This window comes from Chiloscyllium punctatum, chromosome 27, assembly GCF_047496795.1.
Source record: "Chiloscyllium punctatum isolate Juve2018m chromosome 27, sChiPun1.3, whole genome shotgun sequence".
Lineage (NCBI taxonomy): Eukaryota > Metazoa > Chordata > Chondrichthyes > Orectolobiformes > Hemiscylliidae > Chiloscyllium > Chiloscyllium punctatum.
Window position 1 is genome coordinate 58,832,908 of NC_092765.1, and position 21,604 is coordinate 58,854,511.

The following is a 21,604-nucleotide window of genomic DNA, read 5'->3' on the forward strand; positions in this document are numbered from 1 at the left end:
GTGCGCAGTGTCAGAGGGTCAGTACTGAGGGAGTGCTGCACTGTCGGAGGGGTCAGTACTGAGGGAGTGTGCACTGTCGGAGGGTGAGTACTGAGAGAGTGTGCACTGTCGGAGGGTCAGTACTGAGGGAGTGCTGCACTGTCGGAGGGTCAGTACTGAGGGAGTGCTGCACTGTCAGAGGGTCAGTACTGAGGGAGTGCTGCACTGTCGGAGGGGTCAGTACTGAGGGAGTGCTGCACTGTCGGAGGGTCAGTACTGAGAGAGTGTGCACTGTCAAACGATCAGTACTGAGGGAGTGCTGCACTGTCGGAGGGGTCAGTACTGAGAGAGTGTGCACTGTCAAACGATCAGTACTGAGGGAGTGTACACTGTCCGAGGGGTCAGTACTGAGAGAGTGTGCACTGTCGGAGGGTCAGTACTGTGGAAATGCTGCACTGTTAGAGGGTCAATACTGAGGGAGTGCAGCACTGTCAGGGGGTCAGTACTGAAGGAGTGCTGCACTGTCAGGGGGTCAGTACTGAAGGAGTGCTGCACTGTCAGAGGGTCAGTACTGAGGGAGTGCTGCACTGTCGGAGGGTCAGTACTGAGGGAGTGCTGCACTGTTAGAGGGTCAGTACTGAGGGAGTGCTGCACTGTCAGGGGGTCAGTACGGAGAGAGTGCTGCACTGTCGGAGGGTCAGTACTGTGGAAATGCTGCACTGTTAGAGGGTCAGTACTGAGGGAATGCTCCACTATCAGAGGGTCAGTACAGAGGGAGTGCTGCACTCTCAGACGGTTAGTACTGAGGGAGGGCTGCACTGTCGGAGGGTCAGTACTGAGAGTGTGTGCACTGTCAAACGATCAGTACTGAGGGAGTGCTGCACTGTCGGAGGGGTCAGTACTGAGTGAGTGTGCACTGTCAAACGATCAGTACTGAGGGAGTGCTGCACTGTCGGAGGGGTCAGTACTGAGAGAGTGTGCACTGTCAAACGATCAGTACTGAGGGAGTGTGCACTGTCGGAGGGTCAGTACAGAGAGAGTGTGCACTGTCGGAGGATGAGTACTGAGAGAGTGTGCACTGTCGGAGGGTGAGTACTGAGAGAGTGTGCACTGTCGGAGGGTCAGTACTGAGGGAGTGCTGCACTGTCGGAGGGTCAGTACTGAGGGAGTGCTGCACTGTCAGAGGGTCAGTACTGAGGGAGTGCTGCACTGTCGGAGGGGTCAGTACTGAGGGAGTGCTGTACTGTCGGAGGGTCAGTACTGTGGAAATGCTGCACTGTTAGAGGGTCAGTACTGAGGGAATGCTCCACTATCAGAGGGTCAGTACAGAGGGAGTGCTGCACTCTCAGACGGTCAGTACTGAGGAAGGGCTGCACTGTCGGAGGGTCAGTACTGAGAGTGTGTGCACTGTCAAACGATCAGTACTGAGGGAGTGCTGCACTGTCGGAGGGGTCAGTACTGAGAGAGTGTGCACTGTCAAACGATCAGTACTGAGGGAGTGCTGCACTGTCGGAGGGGTCAGTACTGAGAGAGTGTGCACTGTCAAACGATCAGTACTGAGGGAGTGTGCACTGTCGGAGGGTCAGTACAGAGAGAGTGTGCACTGTCGGAGGGTCAGTACTGAGGGAGTGTGCACTGTCGGAGGGTGAGTACTGAGAGAGTGTGCACTGTCGGAGGGTCAGTACTGAGGGAGTGCTGCACTGTCGGAGGGTCAGTACTGAGGGAGTGCTGCACTGTCGGAGGGTCAGTACTGAGAGAGTGTGCACTGTCAAACGATCAGTACTGAGGGAGTGCTGCACTGTCGGAGGGGTCAGTACTGAGAGAGTGTGCACTGTCAAACGATCAGTACTGAGGGAGTGTGCACTGTCCGAGGGGTCAGTACTGAGAGAGTGTGCACTGTCGGAGGGTCAGTACTGAGGGAGTGTGCACTGTCGGAGGATGAGTACTGAGAGAGTGTGCACTGTCGGAGGGTCAGTACTGAGGGAGTGCTGCACTGTCGGAGGGTCAGTACTGAGGGAGTGCTGCACTGTCGGAGGGGTCAGTACTGAGAGAGTGTGCACTGTCAAACGATCAGTACTGAGGGAGTGTGCACTGTCGGAGGGTGAGTACTGAGAGAGTGTGCACTGTCGGAGGGTCAGTACTGAGGGAGTGCTGCACTGTCGGAGGGTCAGTACTGAGGGAGTGCTGCACTGTCGGAGGGTCAGTACTGAGGGAGTGTGCACTGTCAGAGGGTCAGTACTGAGGGAGTGCTGCACTGTCAGAGGGTCAGTACTGAGGGAGTGCTGCACTGTCGGAGGGTTAGTACTGTGGAAATGCTGCACTGTTAGAGGGTCAATACTGAGGGAGTGCAGCACTGTCAGGGGGTCAGTACTGAAGGAGTGCTGCACTGTCAGAGGGTCAGTACTGAGGGAGTGCTGCACTGTCGGAGGGTCAGTACTGAGGGAGTGCTGCACTGTCAGAGGGTCAGTACTGTGGAAATGCTGCACTGTTAGAGGGTCAGTACTGAGGGAGTGCTGCACTGTCAGGGGGTCAGTACTGAGGGAGTGCTGCACTGTCGGAGGGTCAGTACTGTGGAAATGCTGCACTGTTAGAGGGTCAGTACTGAGGAAGTGCTGCACTGTCAGGGGGTCAGTACTGAGGGAGTGCTGCACCGTCAGGGGGTCAGTACTGATGGAGTGCTGCACTGTCAGGGGGTCAGTACTGAGGGAGTGCTGCACAGTCGAATGGTCAGTATTGAGGGAGTGCTGCACTGTCAGAGGGTGAGTTACTGAGGGCGTTCTGCACTGTCGGAGGGTCAGTACTGAGGGAATGCTGCACTGTCAGAGGGTCAGTACTGAGGGAGTGCTGCACTGTCAAACGATCAGTACTGAGGGAGTGCTGCACTGTCAGAGGGTCAGTACTGAGGGAGTGTGCACTGTCGGAGGATGAGTACTGAGAGAGTGTGCACTGTCGGAGGGTCAGTACTGAGGGAGTGCTGCACTGTCGGAGGGTCAGTACTGAGGGAGTGCTGCACTGTCGGAGGGGTCAGTACTGAGAGAGTGTGCACTGTCAAACGATCAGTACTGAGGGAGTGTGCACTGTCGGAGGGTGAGTACTGAGAGAGTGTGCACTGTCGGAGGGTCAGTACTGAGGGAGTGCTGCACTGTCGGAGGGTCAGTACTGAGGGAGTGCTGCACTGTCGGAGGGTCAGTACTGAGGGAGTGTGCACTGTCAGAGGGTCAGTACTGAGGGAGTGCTGCACTGTCAAACGATCAGTACTGAGGGAGTGCTGCACTGTCAGAGGGTCAGTACTGAGGGAGTGCTGCACTGTCGGAGGGTTAGTACTGTGGAAATGCTGCACTGTTAGAGGGTCAATACTGAGGGAGTGCAGCACTGTCAGGGGGTCAGTACTGAAGGAGTGCTGCACTGTCAGAGGGTCAGTACTGAGGGAGTGCTGCACTGTCGGAGGGTCAGTACTGAGGGAGTGCTGCACTGTCAGAGGGTCAGTACTGAGGGAGTGCTGCACTGTCGGAGTGTTAGTACTGTGGAAATGCTGCACTGTTAGAGGGTCAATACTGAGGGAGTGCAGCACTGTCAGGGGGTCAGTACTGAAGGAGTGCTGCACTGTCAGAGGGTCAGTACTGAGGGAGTGCTGCACTGTCGGAGGGTCAGTACTGAGGGAGTGCTGCACTGTCAGAGGGTCAGTACTGTGGAAATGCTGCACTGTTAGAGGGTCAGTACTGAGGGAGTGCTGCACTGTCAGGGGGTCAGTACTGAGGGAGTGCTGCACTGTCGGAGGGTCAGTACTGTGGAAATGCTGCACTGTTAGAGGGTCAGTACTGAGGGAGTGCTGCACTGTCAGGGGGTCAGTACTGAGGGAGTGCTGCACCATCAGGGGGTCAGTACTGATGGAGTGCTGCACTGTCAGGGGGTCAGTACTGAGGGAGTGCTGCACAGTCGAATGGTCAGTATTGAGGGAGTGCTGCACTGTCAGAGGGTGAGTTACTGAGGGCGTTCTGCACTGTCGGAGGGTCAGTACTGAGGGAATGCTGCACTGTCAGAGGGTCAGTACTGAGGGAGTGCTGCACTGTCAAACGATCAGTACTGAGGGAGTGCTGCACTGTCAGAGGGTCAGTACTGAGGGAGTGCTTCAATGTTAGAGGGTCAGTACTGAGGGAGTGCTGCACTGTCAGGGGGTCAGTACTGAGGGAGTGCTGTACTGTCGGAGGGTCAGTACTGTGGAAATGCTGCACTGTTAGAGGGTCAGTACTGAGGGAATGCTCCACTAACAGAGGGTCAGTACAGAGGGAGTGCTGCACTCTCAGACGGTCAGTACTGAGGGAGGGCTGCACTGTCGGAGGGTCAGTACTGAGAGTGTGTGCACTGTCAAACGATCAGTACTGAGGGAGTGCTGCACTGTCGGAGGGGTCAGTACTGAGAGAGTGTGCACTGTCAAACGATCAGTACTGAGGGAGTGCTGCACTGTCGGAGGGGTCAGTACTGAGAGAGTGTGCACTGTCAAACGATCAGTACTGAGGGAGTGTGCACTGTCGGAGGGTCAGTACTGAGAGAGTGTGCACTGTCGGAGGGTCAGTACTGAGGGAGTGTGCACTGTCGGAGGGTGAGTACTGAGAGAGTGTGCACTGTCGGAGGGTCAGTACTGAGGGAGTGCTGCACTGTCGGAGGGTCAGTACTGAGGGAGAGCTGCACTGTCAGAGGGTCAGTACTGAGGGAGTGCTGCACTGTCGGAGGGGTCAGTACTGAGGGAGTGCTGCACTGTCGGAGGGTCAGTACTGACGGAGTGCTGCACTGTCGGAGGGTCAGTACTGAGAGAGTGTGCACTGTCAAACGATCAGTACTGAGGGAGTGCTGCACTGTCGGAGGGGTCAGTACTGAGAGAGTGTGCACTGTCAAACGATCAGTACTGAGGGAATGTGCACTGTCGGAGGGTCAGTACAGAGAGAGTGTGCACTGTCGGAGGGTCAGTACTGAGGGAGTGTGCACTGTCGGAGGGTGAGTACTGAGAGAGTGTGCACTGTTGGAGGGTCAGTACTGAGGGAGTGCTGCACTGTCGGAGGGTCAGTAATGAGGGAGTGCTGCACTGTCAGAGGGTCAGTACTGAGAGAGTGTGCACTGTCAAACGATCAGTACTGAGGGAGTGCTGCACTGTTGGAGGGGTCAGTACTGAGAGAGTGTGCACTGTCAAACGATCAGTACTGAGGGAGTGTGCACTGTCCGAGGGGTCAGTACTGAGAGAGTGTGCACTGTCGGAGGGTCAGTACTGAGGGAGTGCTGCACTGTCGGAGGGTCAGTACTGAGGGAGTGCTGCACTGTTGGAGGGTCAGTACTGAGGGAGTGTGCACTGTCAGAGGGTCAGAACTGAGGGAGTGCTGCACTGTCAAACGATCAGTACTGAGGGAGTGCTGCACTGTCGGAGGGTTAGTACTGTGGAAATGCTGCACTGTTAGAGGGTCAATACTGAGGGAGTGCAGCACTGTCAGGGGGTGAGTACTGAAGGAGTGCTGCACTGTCAGAGGGTCAGTACTGAGGGAGTGCTGCACTGTCGGAGGGTCAGTACTGAGGGAGTGCTGCACTGTCAGAGGGTCAGTACTGTGGAAATGCTGCACTGTTAGAGGGTCAGTACCGAGGGAGTGCTGCACTGTGAGGGGGTCAGTACTGAGGGAGTGCTGCACTGTCAGAGGGTCAGTACGGAGGGAGTGCTGCACTGTCATAGGAACAGTATTGAGGGAGAGTTGCACTGCCAGAGGGTCAGTACTGAGGGAGTGCTGCACTGTCAGGGGGTCAGTACTGAGGGAGTGCTGCACCGTCAGGGGGTCAGTACTGATGGAGTGCTGCCCTGTCAGGGGGTCAGTACTGAGGGAGTGCTGCACAGTCGAATGGTCAGTACTGAGGGAGTGCTGCACTGTCAGAGGGTGAGTTACTGAGGGCGTTCTGCACTGTCGGAGGGTCAGTACTGAGGGAGTGCTGCACTGTCAGAGGGTCAGTACTGAGGGAGTGCTGCACTGTCAAACGATCAGTACTGAGGGAGTGCTGCACTGTCGGAGGGTCAGTACTGAGGGAGTGCTGCACTGTCAGAGGGTCAGTACTGAGGGAGTGCTGCACTGTCAGGGAGTCAGTACTGAGGGAGTGCTGTACTGTCGGAGGGTCAGTACTGTGGAAATGCTGCACTGTTAGAGGGTCAGTACTGAGGGAATGCTCCACTATCAGAGGGTCAGTACAGAGGGAGTGCTGCACTCTCAGACGGTCAGTACTGAGGGAGGGCTGCACTGTAGAAATGGCAATACAAAGAAAATGCTGCAGAGTCAGAGGGTCAGTCCTGAGGGACTGTTGTGGCGTCAGAGGCTCACTTCTGATGGAGTGCTGGACTGTCAAAGGATCAGTGTTGAGGCAGTGCTGCACTGTCAGAGGGTCAGTTCTGAGGGAGTACTGAATGATCAGAGAATGTGCCGCATGGTCTGAAAGTCAGTATGAAGGTGCCCCACACTGTGGGAGGGTCAGTATACATGCAATACCTCACTGTCAGAGGGTCAGTACTGAGGGAGTGCTGCACTGTCATAGGAACAGTATTGAGGGAGAGTTGCACTGCCAGAAGGTCAGTACTGAGGGAGTGCTGCACTGTCAGAGGGTCAGTACGGAGGGAGTGCTGCACTGTCATAGGAACAGTATTGAGGGAGAGTTGCACTGCCAGAGGGTCAGTACTGAGGGAGTGCTGCACTGTCAGAGGGTCAGTACTGAGAGAGTGCTGCACTGTCAGAGGGTCAGTACTGAGAGAGTGCTGCACTGTCAAACGATCAGTGCTGAGGGAGTGCTGCACTGTCAGAGGGTCAGTACTGAGGGAGTGCTGCACTGTCAGAGGGTCAGTACTGAGGGAGTGCTGCACTGTCAGAGGGCCAGTACTGAGGGAGTGCTGCACTGTAGAAATGTCAGCACAGAGACACTGCGGCAGAGTCAGAGGGTCCGTATTGCGGGAATGCTGTGATGTTAGAGGCTCACATCTGAGGGAGTGCTGCAGAGTGAAGTGATCAGTGCTGAGGGAATGCTGCACTATCGGAGGGTCAGTACAGAGTAATCACTTCACTGTGTAGGGCGCAGGACCAAGGGAGTGCTGCACTGTCACATTGTCAGCATGGAAGGAGTGCTGCACCGTCGGAGGGTCAGTAATGAGGGAGTGCTGCACTGTCAGATGGTCAGTACTGAGGGAGTGCTGCACTGTCAGAGGGTCAGTACTGAGGGAGTGCTGCACTGTCAGAGGGTCAGTACTGAGGGAGTGCTGCACTGTGGAAATGTCAATACAACGAGAGTGCTGCAGAGTCAGAGAGTCAATAATGAGGGAATGACGTGGCGTCAGACGCTCACTTCTGAGGGACAGCTGGACTGACAAATGATCAGAACTGAGGGAGTGCTGCACTGTCAGAGGGTCAGGGCTGAGGGAGTGCTGCACTGTCAGAGGGTCAGGACTGAGGGAGTGCTGCACTGTCAGAGGGTCAGTACTGAGGGAGTCCTGCACTGTCAGAGGGGCAGGACTGAGGGAGTGCTGCACTGTCAGAGGGTCAGTACTGAGGGAGTGCTGCACTGTCAGAGGGTCAGGACTGAGGGAGTGCTGCACTGTCAGAGGGTCAGGACTGAGGGAGTGCTGCACTGTCAGAGGGGCAGGACTGAGGGAGTGCTGCACTGTCAGAGGGTCAGTACTGAGGGAGTCCTGCACTGTCAGAGGGGCAGGACTGAGGGAGTGCTGCACTGTCAGAGGGTCAGTACTGAGGGAGTGCTGCACTGTCAGATGGTCAGTACTGAGGGAGTGCTGCACTGTCAGAGGGTCAGTACTGAGGGAGTGCTGCACTGTCAGAGGGTCAGGACTGAGGGAGTGCTGCACTGTCAGAGGGTCAGTACTGAGGGAGTGCTGCACTGTCAAACGATCAGTACTGAGGGAGTGCTGCACTGTCAGAGGGTCAGTACTGAGGGAGTGCTGCACTGTCAGATGGTCAGTACTGAGGGAGTGCTGCACTGTCAGAGGGTCAGTACTTAGGGAGTGCTGCACTGTCAGAGGGTCAGTACTGAGGGAGTGCTGCACTGTCAGAGGGTCAGTACTTAGGAAGTGCTGCACTGTCAGAGGGTCAGGACTGAGGGAGTGCTGCACTGTCAGAGGGTCAGTACTGAGGGAGTGCTGCACTGTCAAACGATCAGTACTGAGGGAGTGCTGCACTGTCAGAGGGTCAGTACTGAGGGAGTGCTGCACTGTCAGATGGTCAGTACTGAGGGAGTGCTGCACTGTCAGAGGGTCAGTACTTAGGGAGTGCTGCACTGTCAGAGGGTCAGTACTGAGGGAGTGCTGCACTGTCAGAGGGTCAGTACTGAGGGAGTGCTGCACTGTCAAACGATCAGTACTGAGGGAGTGCTGCACTGTCAGAGGGTCAGGACTGAGGGAGTGCTGCACTGTCAGAGGGTCAGGACTGAGGGAATGCTGCACTGTCAGGGGGTCAGTACTGAGGGAGTGCTGCACTGTCAGAGGGTCAGTACTGAGGGAGTGCTGCACTGTCAAACGATCAGTACTGAGGGAGTGCTGCACTGTCAGAGGGTCAGTACTGAGGGAATGCTGCACTGTCAGAGGGTCAGTACTGAGGAAATGCTCATTCTCATAGAGTCAGTACGAAGGTATCGCCATGCTGTCAGAGGGTCAGTACTGAGGGGTCACCGCACTGTTGGTCAGTCAGTATTGACAGCCTGCTGCATTGCCAGAATATCTGTACTGAGGAGCGCTACACTGTCAATGGTGCACTGTCTGATGGTCATTACTGAGGGTGTGCTGCACTGTGAGAGGGTCAGTACTGAGGGAGTGCTGCACTGTGAGAGGGTCAGTACTGAGGGAGTGCTGCACTGTAAGAGGGTCAGTACTGAGGGAGTGCTGCACTGTCAGTGGTTCAGTACTGAGCATGTGTGGCACTGCCGGAGGATCACCGCACTGTCGGAATGTCAATACTGAGGGCCTGCTGCATTGGCAGAGGATTTGTCCTGAGAGCGTGCTGCACTGTCAGAGGGCCAGTACTGAGGGAGTGCCACACTGTCAGGGGTGCAGGACCAAGGGAGTGCTGCACTGTCAGCATGTCAGTTATGAGGGAGTGCTGCACTGTAGAGTGTCAGAACTGAGGGAGTGCTGCACTGTCAGTGGATCAGTATGGAGGGAGTGCAACATTGCCTGAGGGTTAAGAGGGAGGAAGCACTGCACTGTCAGGGGGTCATTACTGAGGGAGTGCTGCACTGTCTGCCGGTTAATATAGAGGGAGTGCTGCACTGTCAGAAGGTCAGTTTGAGGGAGGGATGCACTGTCAGAGGATCAGGAAGGAGGAAGCACTGCAATGTCAGAGGGTCAGTACTGAGGGAGTGCTGCACTGTCAGAGGGTCAGGACTGAGGGCGTTCTGCACTGTCAGGGGGTCAGTACTGAGGGAGCTCTGCACTGTCAGCGCATCAGTCTGGGGGATACATGCATTGTAAGAGAGTCAGTACTGAGTGAGTGCCACACTATCAGATGGGCTGAATGGCCTAATTTCTGCTTCCATGTGTGTGGTCTACGAGGAATATCTGAAATTGTTCCGTACATTTTTGCTTCTGTGTCCTTCATACCCTGCTCAGCAATGATTCCCACGTCCAGGTTCCAGAGACTGTGTACAACCAGTTTGTCTTCATTTGGTTAATGAACCTGAAGAAGTACCACCCTCTTTTCCCAGGGATCGAGTTTTCGTTTCGTGTGACTGACCTGCCAGCTCAAAGGGATATTTTCATCCTGCAGGGCTGAGATTTATTCCTCAACTTCCATGTGCTCATCCCAAATGAATCCCACTGTCCCACACTCAGCACAGTCGTGTGTTCGTTATTTCCGAGCTTCCCAATGCTTATCCACATCCAGAATGACATCCCACACTCCTCCAAATCGTATCGCAGGCTATTTGCCTGGGAGACAGGAGTGCTAAGAGAGGAAATAAAAACCTGAAAGGACTTCACAGTGACATTAAGGGTGAATTGATAATGAGAGAAAGAGTAGGTTGTGGAACACAGTGAGAATTTGTGCATGGACCCAGAGGCTACAGTGAATGTATGCATTTTGTCAGTGCTCATTGGGACAGGCTTGGTATGAAATCGTGAAGATGCTCTGTGATACAATTAAATGAATGAGCATATATAGAGAGAGAGAGATGGTTCTGAGTGGTCTGGCCTTCTTACAACCCAATAAATCTCCAAAGACGGTGGAAATGTATCTCAATTTACCGAATGAGGTGATGGAGGAAGTAGCAGGTACACTTGCAAACATTTTCAAATCCCCTCTGGCCACAGGAGAGGTGTCGTCGGACTGACCATGTGGTACTGTTATTCAAGAAGGAGCATGGGATATACCAGGCAGCTACAGGCCAGTCAGGCTAATATCGTGGGTGGGACGTCTGTTGGAAGCAATTTTGGGAGATAGAATTAATCAGCATTTAAAGAGACTGGAGTTCATGAAGACCAGTCAGAATGGTTGTGTTAAGGGGAGGTCAGGTCTGACCAATGGGATTGCACTTTTTAAGGAGGTGACCCCGTGTGTAAATAAGGGCAATACTTTCCTGTCGTCTGCTTGGAGGTCAGTAAGGCTTTTATCAGGATCCATATTGGAAACTGATAGTGAACATAAAAACTCAAGATCCAAGGAATTTGGTGCAGAATGCTGAGTGGCAGGAAGCAGACAGTGATGGCCCAATTAGAAATCTCTGTCTGTTCATGTCTCACTGTTGGGGTCTTACTGATGTGGTTGATAGAAAAGATTTAGGTTTGAATGGTGGAGGGTTAACCATTGGGTTCATGAATGATATGAAGATTGGTTGGGTGATAAATCCTGAGGATGATAGCCTTAGATTACAGAAGGATGGAGATGGCCTTGTCAGATGGACCGATCAGTGGCAACGGGTGAGGTACCTGAAGACTGGACGGTGATTAATGATGTGCCATTATTGAAGTAAGGCTGTAAGGAACAGCCATTGAACTATGGAGCTGTGAGCCTGATGGCAGTGGTGGGTAAGCTGTTGAGGGCATTCTGAGAGACGATTTACATGCATTTGGAAAAGCAAGGATTGATTAGGGATGGTCAGCATGGCTTTGTTTGTGGAAATGATGTGTCCAACTTGATAGAGATTTTGAAGGGATGACCAAGGAGACAGATGTGAAGGTTTCACATGGGAGGTTGCTTAGTAAAAGGTTAGATGACATGGCATCCAAGGAGAGAGGACAGCACCGTGCCTCAGTGGTTTGATTCGAACTCCCGGTGACTGTCTGTGTGGAGTTTACACATTCTCTCTGTATCTGTGCGGGTTCCTTCCAGGTGATCCAGTTTCCTCCCACCGCCCAAAGATGCCATGGGAAATACAGCATTACAGGGATAGAGCAGAGGATGTGAGTCTGGGTGGGATGCTGTTCAGACAGTCAGTGTGGAGCCAATGGACCGAATGGCTTCTACACTGTAGGAATTCTAAAATTAATCCAGAGAGACAAGTAATGTTCTGGGGACCTGGGCTCCAATCTTGGACAGGGGTGGATGTGGGTCCTTACAGTCTGAAGGGGTTTGAACGCAATCTGAGGGGGGAGCTGGGCTGACCCCTGAAGTGTTGAGGATGTGAATGTTTTGTGGAGCTACTGTCTGAGGGGTTTTGGGGGTTAAACACAACAAAGTGATGCTTTCTTAGGTATTGAGGGAGCACTTTCTGAGGTATTGAGAGAACACTTTCTGAGGTACTGAGGGAGAACTCTCTGGTGGTACAGAGTGCAGAGGGTAGACAGATGCAATTCCCCGAGGCACTGTGGTGTCGTAATTTGAAATGGAAGCCACTCCCCATTTCAGAAGATTCCGATCATTTTAAACAATCCGTGAAAAATAACAGCAGCATGTGTCTGAAACATGGTTTGGGGGAAAACTTTCATCAATCTATTGTTACTTGTTGCTTAGAGACATTTTAGAAAAGCCGGCACCCAAACAGACTAACGCTGTTGATGCAAGAGGTGGTGCACAGGAAGATCCAACAAGTCATCTGTAGCTGCTGTCTGTCTCCCTGGAGCAGTCATCATGTGAGATCAGGGTTCAGTCCTCGGAGAAATCATTTCTCCAGCAATACCTCAACCATGCCTTTACAGCCGTGTATGTGTGTGTGTGTGTGTGTGTGTGAGAGAGAGAGAGATACTGCCCGTGTTTGTGTGTGTGACAGAGTGGATGCCTGTGTATCTCTGTGTGTCTGTATGTGAGAGAGTGAGAGAGAAAGCATGTGTTTATGTGGAAGTGTGTGTCTGTGTGTGTGTGTGAGGGAGTGTGTCTCTGTGTGTGTGTGAGGGTGTGTGTGTCTGTGTGTGTGTGTGAGGGTGCGCGTGTCTAAGTGTATCTGTGAGAGAGTGTGTCTGTGTGTGTGTTTGAGGGTGTGTGTGTCTGTGTGTGTGTGTGAGGGTGTGTGTGTATGTGTGTATCTGTGAGAGAGTGTGTCTGTGTGTGTGTTTGAGGGTGTGTGTGTCTGTGTGTGTGTTTGAGGGTGTGTGTGTCTGTGTGTGTGTGAGGGTGTGTGTGTCTGTGTGTGTGTTTGAGGGTGTGTGTGTCTGTGTGTGTTTATGTGGGAGTGTGTGTCTGTGTGTGTGTGTGAGGGTGTGTGTCTCTGTGTGTGTGTGTGTGGGAATGTGTGTCTGTGTGTGTGTTTGAGGGTGTGTGTCTCTGTGTGTGTGTTTGAGTGTGTGTGTCTGTGTGTATCTGTGAGAGAGTGTGTTTGTCTGTGTGTGAGAGAGGTCAGTGTGGGTTTGCTTCAGCCTGTCTCTCTCTCTCTGTCTGGTTCTGCTTCTGGGTCTGCCAAACTCTTTTCTCTCTTCCTCTCTCTCTCTGGATGGTCAGATGGTCTCTGTATCTTGCCATGCTGGTCTCCTCAGAAGGACTCCAGAGATTCAGGCAATCAGTCTGCAGATAAACCCTGTTTTTGTTCATTTCTGGATGGTTTTCAGGAACTTTCTCTCGTTGTGGCCAATTAGGAGAATCCGTTTATAGTTTGAAGCATTGCCAATCATTTGGATGGCTTGTTGCTGTTAGTTTCTTTGTGTAGCAGGAGCCGGTGCCTTCCTGTCTGGGCCCTCATTTGTTTGGGGGATACGTCTGTCCAGAATAACTGTTGTCTTTTACATTATGCTGTGTTTGCGCTGTGCCTGGTGTGCGGGTTTTGTGATTTGGGAGATTTCCTTGGCCAATAAACCTTGGCTGTCTATCTGTGTTTTAGCCAGGAGTTTGTGACATCTCCCCCAACTCATCCACTTGAATGAAAAGAAAAGAAGCTTATGCAATAAATTACAAACCTAATTTTAAAAGCTGGTTATGCTTGTTGTCAGGGTAGCCAGCTGTCTGTGCAAAAGCCATTGTGTACGTTTTCCAAACCGATGGTCTTATAGCTTCACTTGGAGGTCCCCACTGATGATGCTACCCAGCCAGGTAACGAAACGTCTAGATATCAAACCTATCACCGAGCAAACCTACACCCCAAGTCTTAGAGCTGATAAGTCATATCATAAAATCTTGACAGAACAGAATCAGACCATTCGGCCCACTGAGTCCACAATGACCCTCTGAAGAGAATCCAACTCAGACCCACTCCCCCAATGATATCCCTGAAAACCCTGCATTTCCTATGGCTATTCCAGCTAGCCCGAATATCCCTTGACACAATGGGAAATTTAATATGGCCAATCTGTCGTAATGGCAACTATGGGCAGGCAATCAATACTGGCCCAGCCAGGAACACTCAAACACTGCAAATGAATGAAACTAAGGTGATCACCCGGGGAGTCCCATCTACCTTCCAGCCCCTGGGGGAGTGTCCAGGCATTATTCACCATGATCGGACCCATCTGTTACAGCCTGTAATCCTAACCACCGGTATCCCGAGATATATCAAGGTGAGTGCAGTTAGGACCACAGCCGATGTGAGAGGAGCCGAATTCTTGGATAACAGGCTATGGGAATGTCATGGTATGACCTGTTCCTTCACATTTACGTAAGTATGGTCCCTGTCAATGTTCCCTCTATCTCCACAGTAAGTGGGAGGTAATCATGGTAGCCCATCCAAATACATTTTTTTATACAACTCCGATAATTTGGACTTCATCCTACCTTTGGTCACTTGGGTTAAGTGGAATCCCTCATACCAAGCCCAGATGTCCCACCAAGTGTGTCCTTACAGCTGTTATTAACCCAGCCCTTGGTGAGCTGCTGTCACTGACAGTGAGAGACGTTGGTGTGGGGGTTCTCCTGGAACAAATATTGATGCTGTTTGTCACTAACCCAGGATGGGACTTTCCCTTGGCTGGCCTGCCTGAGCTCCTCCCTCAGCTCCTCCATCATCCCGTTACCATAGATACTACACAGGGTGGGGTTTTACTGCTCACCGTCATCTTTGATTGGGCCGTGGATGATCTGGTTAATCGTGTTGGCATGACCCTCCAGTTTGGTCACTAAGTGATGGTTAACCTGATTCTCCACGAGTTGTCCCATGGTCTCCTCTGGGTTTTCTGTTTTCAGTCTTTCTCAGGCTCATTAGAGAGTTGTTGGGTCAGGATCCTGAGTTTATTCTCCACATTAGCCAAGTCAGCGTACTGACAGGTAACACTCCTGCCCTGGGAGTGGTCTCGTACACTGTGGCTAAATCATTCAGGAGTTCCCTTCTCTTTTGTCTCTTAATTACTTTTCTGGGTTCTGTGTTTTCCCTCAAATATCGTGTCTGCGTGGGTTTCCTCCGGGTGCTCCGGTTTCCTCCCACAGTTTCCTCCCAAAGATGTGCAGGTCAGGTGAATTGGCCATGCTAAATTGCCTGTAATGTAGGTAAGGGGTAGATGTAAGGGTATGGGTGGGTTGCGCTTCGGCGGGGCGGTGTGGACTTGTTGGTGAAGGGCCTGTTTCCACACTGTAAGTAATCTAATCTAATCCCTGTCCTTTGTCCCATTATCCGGTGGGTCATTTGGGAACATGATTATTTTAATGGGGAAGGACCCCACTCTGATTACTGTATCCCTGATACATTCATTATGACTAGTGTCAGTTTGTGATAAATGTTCATGAACAAGGAATTCCCTGTGAGTTTAATGACTAGTCCATTGTGAGAGCCTGGTATGTGTGGGACAAGCTGGGGGAGGAGCCTTCCCTCCTGGTCACAGCCCGTTTTTAATTTTGTTTCTGAGGAATTCTCCCTGGTGGGCTTCCTGGGATATCACCGTCCGAAAATGACCCCTAGTCCAGGCAATGATCTTGGTATCCTACTACCATGCACCCATTCTCGGGGAAACCCTACCAATTGCTTCTGATCCCTGAGCTCCTGTAACACAATGTGGAAATCCCTAAAGTCTATTTCCTATTCAGCTATTAATTAGCAGAGGACCCAAGCCTCATTACGGGTGCGATTGAGGGGTCGAATCCCAAATGTCCCTCCTCCTTTCTGAGACATGGGAGACAAAGGGTTGGGCCCAGTTTCTCATCGCTAAGAGAGGTGCAGGTCATATCCCCAAAAATCCAGACAAATTGGACCCAGAGTCTCCGGGTGAAGCTGACGGGGGGAGGGGAGGGGCATTCCCCTGGTTGTTGTTCTGCAGTTATGTAGCGCCTCTTCAGGATATGCCTTATCCTGCCCTCGAGCAGTGAGGATCACTGCCTTCATCTCATCATGTATGCCCCTCCCTAGCTGTTGGCCCTCAGGGAGGGCTGAATGGCCTGCTGGACTAAGGCACATGGCGATTCATTTGGTTTGCTCCTCAGCGTCCACTCTGTGTATGACCAACTGTCAGTCAGTATCTGGGCCAGAGAGGGGATCTTTTTGGTGCTGCCCACCAGTTGGGTGCCTGGAATGGCTGTTGTGTACGGAGTGAGACCATACGCTCCTTTACTCTGGGTAACCACAGGATTCATGGAATCTGAGTTCGGCTGTGACTCAGGGCTGGGGACAAAAGGTGCAGTTACCTGGGAGACAGGCAGTGGGAGTCCCCATCTGTGAGCGGGTGTGGATGTGTCAGTGTGGAGCCTGTCATTATCTCCCTGGGGAGGTAGAACCCCAAAGGCACACATTATCCCATTCTGGGAGGAGTCCAATTTCCCGAGGGATTGTATTTGCTCCTGGCACCTCCTACGAGGGCCTGATGTGTGTTGCTCCGTGTTGTAGGTGTACAGGACCCATGCAGCTGTTTGGAACTCATACACTGTCCTTCCAGATTGTCAATGTAACCTGAGGCTTCCTCCCCATCCCCAGAGACCCTCCGTTCACTGGATTGGGCTCTTCCCAATTGGAACTGGAGTAGTCCCATGTGGGTGAGATTTTCCTGTAACGTTCTGTCCTGCTCATTGTGTCGGAGACCTAGCTCTGTCACAGCCTGTAGGTTTCCCTGGGGTGACCGGATCCCAGCTGCCTTATCCCAGATGGGGGTCCTCCAGGCTATCGGCAGTTGAGTGAGCTTTCCAGCTTCCCTCCCCGGTTCTCTATGGGCATCTCACCACAGCTCCTGTACCAGGAATCCTTCGCTGCAAGGCCAGACTGGCTTCCTGTGAAATTCTGCAGGACTGTTTCACATTTGTACCGGCTCGTGTTCCCATTGCTTTGGCTGCTTCTGTATTATGGGACACCTGGGTATATTCATCGAGTCATAGAGTTCTACAGCATGGAGACAGGCTCTTTGGCCCAAACTGGTCCATCTACACTAACCCCGTTTCCCTGCACTTGGCCCATATCCTTCCAATATGTTCCTCTCCATGTATTTGTCCAAGTGCATTTTAAATGTTCTAAAATGTATCCTCCTCGACCACTTGGAGTGGTAGTTCATTCCGTATGTGTACCACCCTCTGGGTAAAAGCATTGTCCCTCAGGTTCCCTTTTAATCTTCCCCTTTCACCTTAAACTGATGCCCTTTCATCCTTGATTCCCCAAGCCTTGGATAAAGACTGAGTGTATTCACCCTATCCATGCCTCCCATGATCTTATACACCTCTATAAGGACACCCCCCTCAGTCTCCTACACACGAAAGAAAATGTCCTTGTTTGTCCAACCTCTCTCTCTATCTGTCTAGTTGAGTTCTGGCAACATCCTTGTAAGTTTCTTCTGCACTCTTTCCAGTTTAATAACATCCTTCCGATAGTAAGGTGGGCAAAACTGAACACAATACTCCGAGTGCAGCCTCACTAACATCCTGCACAACTACAACAGAACTTCCCAACTTCGATATTCCATGCCCTGACTGGTGAAGGGCCCAGTGTGACAAAAGCCTTCTTCACTGCCCTGTCTCCCTGAGTTCAGAGAGCCGTGCTCCTGGAATCCAAGGTCCCTCTGTTCCACTACACTCCTTCAGGCCCTACCATTCACCATGAAACCCCAGTCTTGATGTGACTTTCCAAAATGCAAGATCTCGCCCTTGTCTATATTAAGCTCCATTTGCCATTTCTCATCCCAATTCCCCAGCTGATCAAGGCCCTGTTGCAATTGCTGAGAACCTTCCTCACTTATTCTAGTGTAATCTGAAAACTTTCTAATCATGCCTTAAACATCCTCATCCAAATCATTGATCTAGATAACAAACAGCAAGGGGCCGAGCACTGACCAGCTCAGCGGCACAATGGCTCAGTGGTTAGCACTGCTGCCTCACAGCACTGTGGATCTGGGTTCAATTCCAACCTCACAGGATGCTCTGTGGGGGTTAGATCCTGTTAGGGTTAGATTTCCTACAGTATGGAAACAGGCCATTTGGCCCAACAAGTCCACACCGACCTGCTGAAGAGTAACCCACCCAGAGCCATTCTCCCTACCCAACATTTACCCTTAACGAATGCACCGAGCACTATGGGCAATTTAGCCTGGCCAATTCATCTGACCTGCGCATTTTTAGAATGGGGAGGAAACCAGAGCACCCAAAGGAAACCCACGCAGACACAGGAAGAATGTGCAAACTCCACACAGTCACCTGAGGCTGGGGTCGAACCCGGGTCCCTGGCGCTGTGAGGTAGCAGTGCCAACCACTGAGCCACCATGCCAGAACAACTGAGTTTGTACGTTCTCCCCATATCTGCGTGGGTTTCCTCTGGATGCACCAGTTTCCTCCCACAGTCCAAAGCTCTGCAGGTCAAGTAAATTGGTCATGCTCAATTGCCGAGAATGTTCATGGATGTGTAAGTAAGTTGCATTACTCAGGGGTAAATTAGAGTTATAAAGTAGGAGAATGGGTTTGAGTGAAATAATCTTCAGAGGGCCAGTAGACTTGTTGGGCCGAAGGGCCTGTTTCCACAGAGGAGGGATTCTATGATTTTATGACCACTGAGGCACACCACTAGTCACAGGCCTCCAGTCTGACTGTTACCCTCTGCTTCCTACCATCAAGCCAATTGTGTACTCAGCTTGCCAACGCCCCCTGGATTCCATGCGATCTAACCTTCCAGAGCAAGGTACCATGTGGAACCTTATCAAAGGCCTTCCTGAAATCTGTAGAGTCTACATGTACTGGCCTGCCCTCGTCAAACTTCCTGATCACTTCAATAAAGAACGCTGACAAATTTGTGAGGCATGGTCTCCCATGCCCAAGGCTTTGCCGACTACTCCCAATCAAATGTTGTATTTCCAAATGCATGTCTAACTAATCTCTCAGCATCTTCTCAAGTAACTTACTTACCACGGATCTTAGGTTTACTGATCTATAGTTCCCAGGTTTATCTTTGCAGCCATTCTTGAATAAGGGCGCAACATATGCTGTCCTCCAGTCTTCCGGGACCTCACCCGTGGCTAACGGTGAGGCAAAAAGATCAGCAGGGACTCCACAAGTACTTCCCTCGCCTCTTGAGGTGCCGTTGGATATGTTTGGTCAGGTCCAGGAGATTTATCCACCTTCATACATTCTAATACATTCAACACATCCTCTCCTGTGATATGGACTGACACCAAGAGATCATCACTAACTTCCCCAAGTTCCCAAGCCTTCATGTCCTTCTCCAAGGTCAACACAGAGGGGAAATAACTCCTGTGATTCTGCACAAACATGTCCACTCTGGTCCTTGAAGGGTCCTATTTTCTCTCTAGGTATTCTTTTTTCCTTGGGAGGGGGAGAATGCAGTGTTGGGTAGGGATCAGTCAGGGAGGGGGAGATTGCAGTGTTGGGTAGGGATCAGTCAGGGAGGGGGAGATTGCAGTGTTGGGTAGGGATCAGTCAGGGAGGGGGAGATTGAGGTGTTGGGTAGGGATCAGTCAGGGAGGGGGAGATTGAGGTGTTGGGTAGGGATCAGTCAGGGAGGGGGTGATTGCAGTGTTGGGTAGGGATCAGTCAGGGAGGGGGAGATTGCAGTGTTGGGTAGGGATCAGTCAGGGAGGGGGAGATTGCAGTGTTGGGTAGGGATCAGTCAGGGAGGGGGTGATTGCAGTGTTGGGTTGGGATCAGTCAGGGAGGGGGTGATTGCAGTGTTGGGTAGGGATCAGTCAGGGAGGGGGAGATTGCAGTGTTGGGTAGGGATCAGTCAGGGAGGGGGAGATTGCAGTGTTGGGTAGGGATCAGTCAGGGAGGGGGTGATTGCAGTGTTGGGTAGGGATCAGTCAGGAGGGGGTGGGTGCAGTGTTGGGTAGGGATCAGTCAGGGAGGGGGAGATTGCAGTGTTGGGTATAGATCAGTCAGGGAGGGGGAGATTGCAGTGTTGGGTAGGGATCAGTCAGGGAGAGGGAGATTGCAGTGTTGGGTATAGATCAGTCAAGGAGGGGGAGATTGCAGTGTTGGGTAGGGATCAGACAGGGAGGGGGAGATTGCAGTGTTGGGTATAGATCAGTCAAGGAGGGGGAGATTGCAGTGTTGGGTAGGGATCAGTCAGGGAGAGGGAGATTGCAGTGTTGGGTAGGGATCAGACAGGGAGGGGGAGATTGCAGTGTTGGGTATAGATCAGTCAGGGAGGGGGAGATTGCAGTGTTGGGTAGGGATCAGTCAGGGAGAGGGAGATTGCAGTGTTGGGTAGGGATCAGACAGGGAGTGGGTGGGTGTAGTGTTGGGTAGGGATCAGACAGGGAGGGGGTGGGTGCAGTGTTGGGTAGGGATCAGTCAGGGAGTGGGTGAGTGCAGTGTTGGGTAGGGATCAGTAAGGGAGGGGAGATTGCAGTGTTGGGTAGGGATCAGAAAGGGAGGGGGGAGATTGCAGTGTTGGGTAGGGATCAGTCAGGGAGGGGGAGATTGCAGTGTTGGGTAGGGATCAGTCAGGGAGGGGGAGATTGCAGTGTTGGGTAGGGATCAGTGAGGGAGGGGGTGAGTGCAGTGTTGGGTAGGGATCAGTCAGGGAGGGGGTGATTACAGTGTTGGGTAGGGATCAGTCAGGGAGGGGGAGATTGCAGTGGTGGGTAGGGATCAGTCAGGGAGGGGGTGAGTGCAGTGTTGGGTAGCGATCAGTCAGGGGGGGTGATTGCAGTGTTGGGCAGGGATCAGTCAGGGAGGGGTAGATTGCAGTGTTGGGTAGGGATCAGACAGGGAGGGGGAGATTGCAGTGTTGGGTAGGGATTAGTCAGGGAGGGGGTGATTGCAGTGTTGGGTAGGGATCAGTCAGGGAGGGGGTGATTGCAGTGTTGTGTAGGGATCAGTCGGGGGGAGGGGTGACTGCAGTTTCGGTGAAACTGGTTTTTTGGTGACAGTACAGATGGATGTACAGTCTGTATCTGCAACTGTAACCAACGAATTCACATTGTTCCAAAGCCAATAGAGTGTATGTTGGCTGCAAAATAGAAAGTGCGTTTTGAATTTAAGCACAGCCTCACCTGCCATCTGAGAGAGGAGCTGTTCCAAAATAGATACATGTTCTTGAGGTTTGGCTGCTGTTTTGACCATAATTCCTATTTACCCAGTTAGTTTAAGTCATGCCCAGGATACCAGAAACTAATGGCATTTGGTTTGATTGTTTTGACACCTTGAAACTGATTCGAAGAGTTTATTGAGTGGTGGGTGTTATATAAACCCGGTATTTTGAAAGTATGAAGGAGAGCAACTGCCATCGAATAGCGAGCAACTGCTGCCGAGCCCGAGAGCGAAATGGCCATCTCACATCTTCCTCTCAAAGAAATTAGAAAACAATTACTACCAAAGTACCTTTTCATGTAAAACCTTCTCACATTATAAAAAATAAACAAGATGGCCCAGCGAGATCAGCAGCCAGACGATTGAATTCAGAGGAACCTGTTTGGTCTTGAGATTAAGTTAAAGCAATGCTTAATAAGTGTTGAGTTTAATAATTGGAACAGTGTTCTTTTGTGGAGTTGGAGTCAGATACTAAGTAGGTAAAAGAAGGGAACTTGGATTTGTGAACAGTTGTTGTTTATTGTTCACTATTAGAGCTAAGAAAATAATTATAATTTTCTTAATGTATTGGAATTTTAGAGTTCTCTGTCCCTAATATTTTAACAGATTACAGAGTGAACCAAGACTCTCTGGGTGTTTGGTTTAATTAACAGAGAGGTTCGACCTCTGCATCGTAATCAATGGCAGGAAATTTCTGATGAGACTGCAATGGATAAGCAGCCCAAAGAAACTGGAAGCTTGATGCTGAAAAATCGAGGCCAGCCATTTCTTTGGTGAGTGGGTTCTAATAATATCATGTCATCACCTTC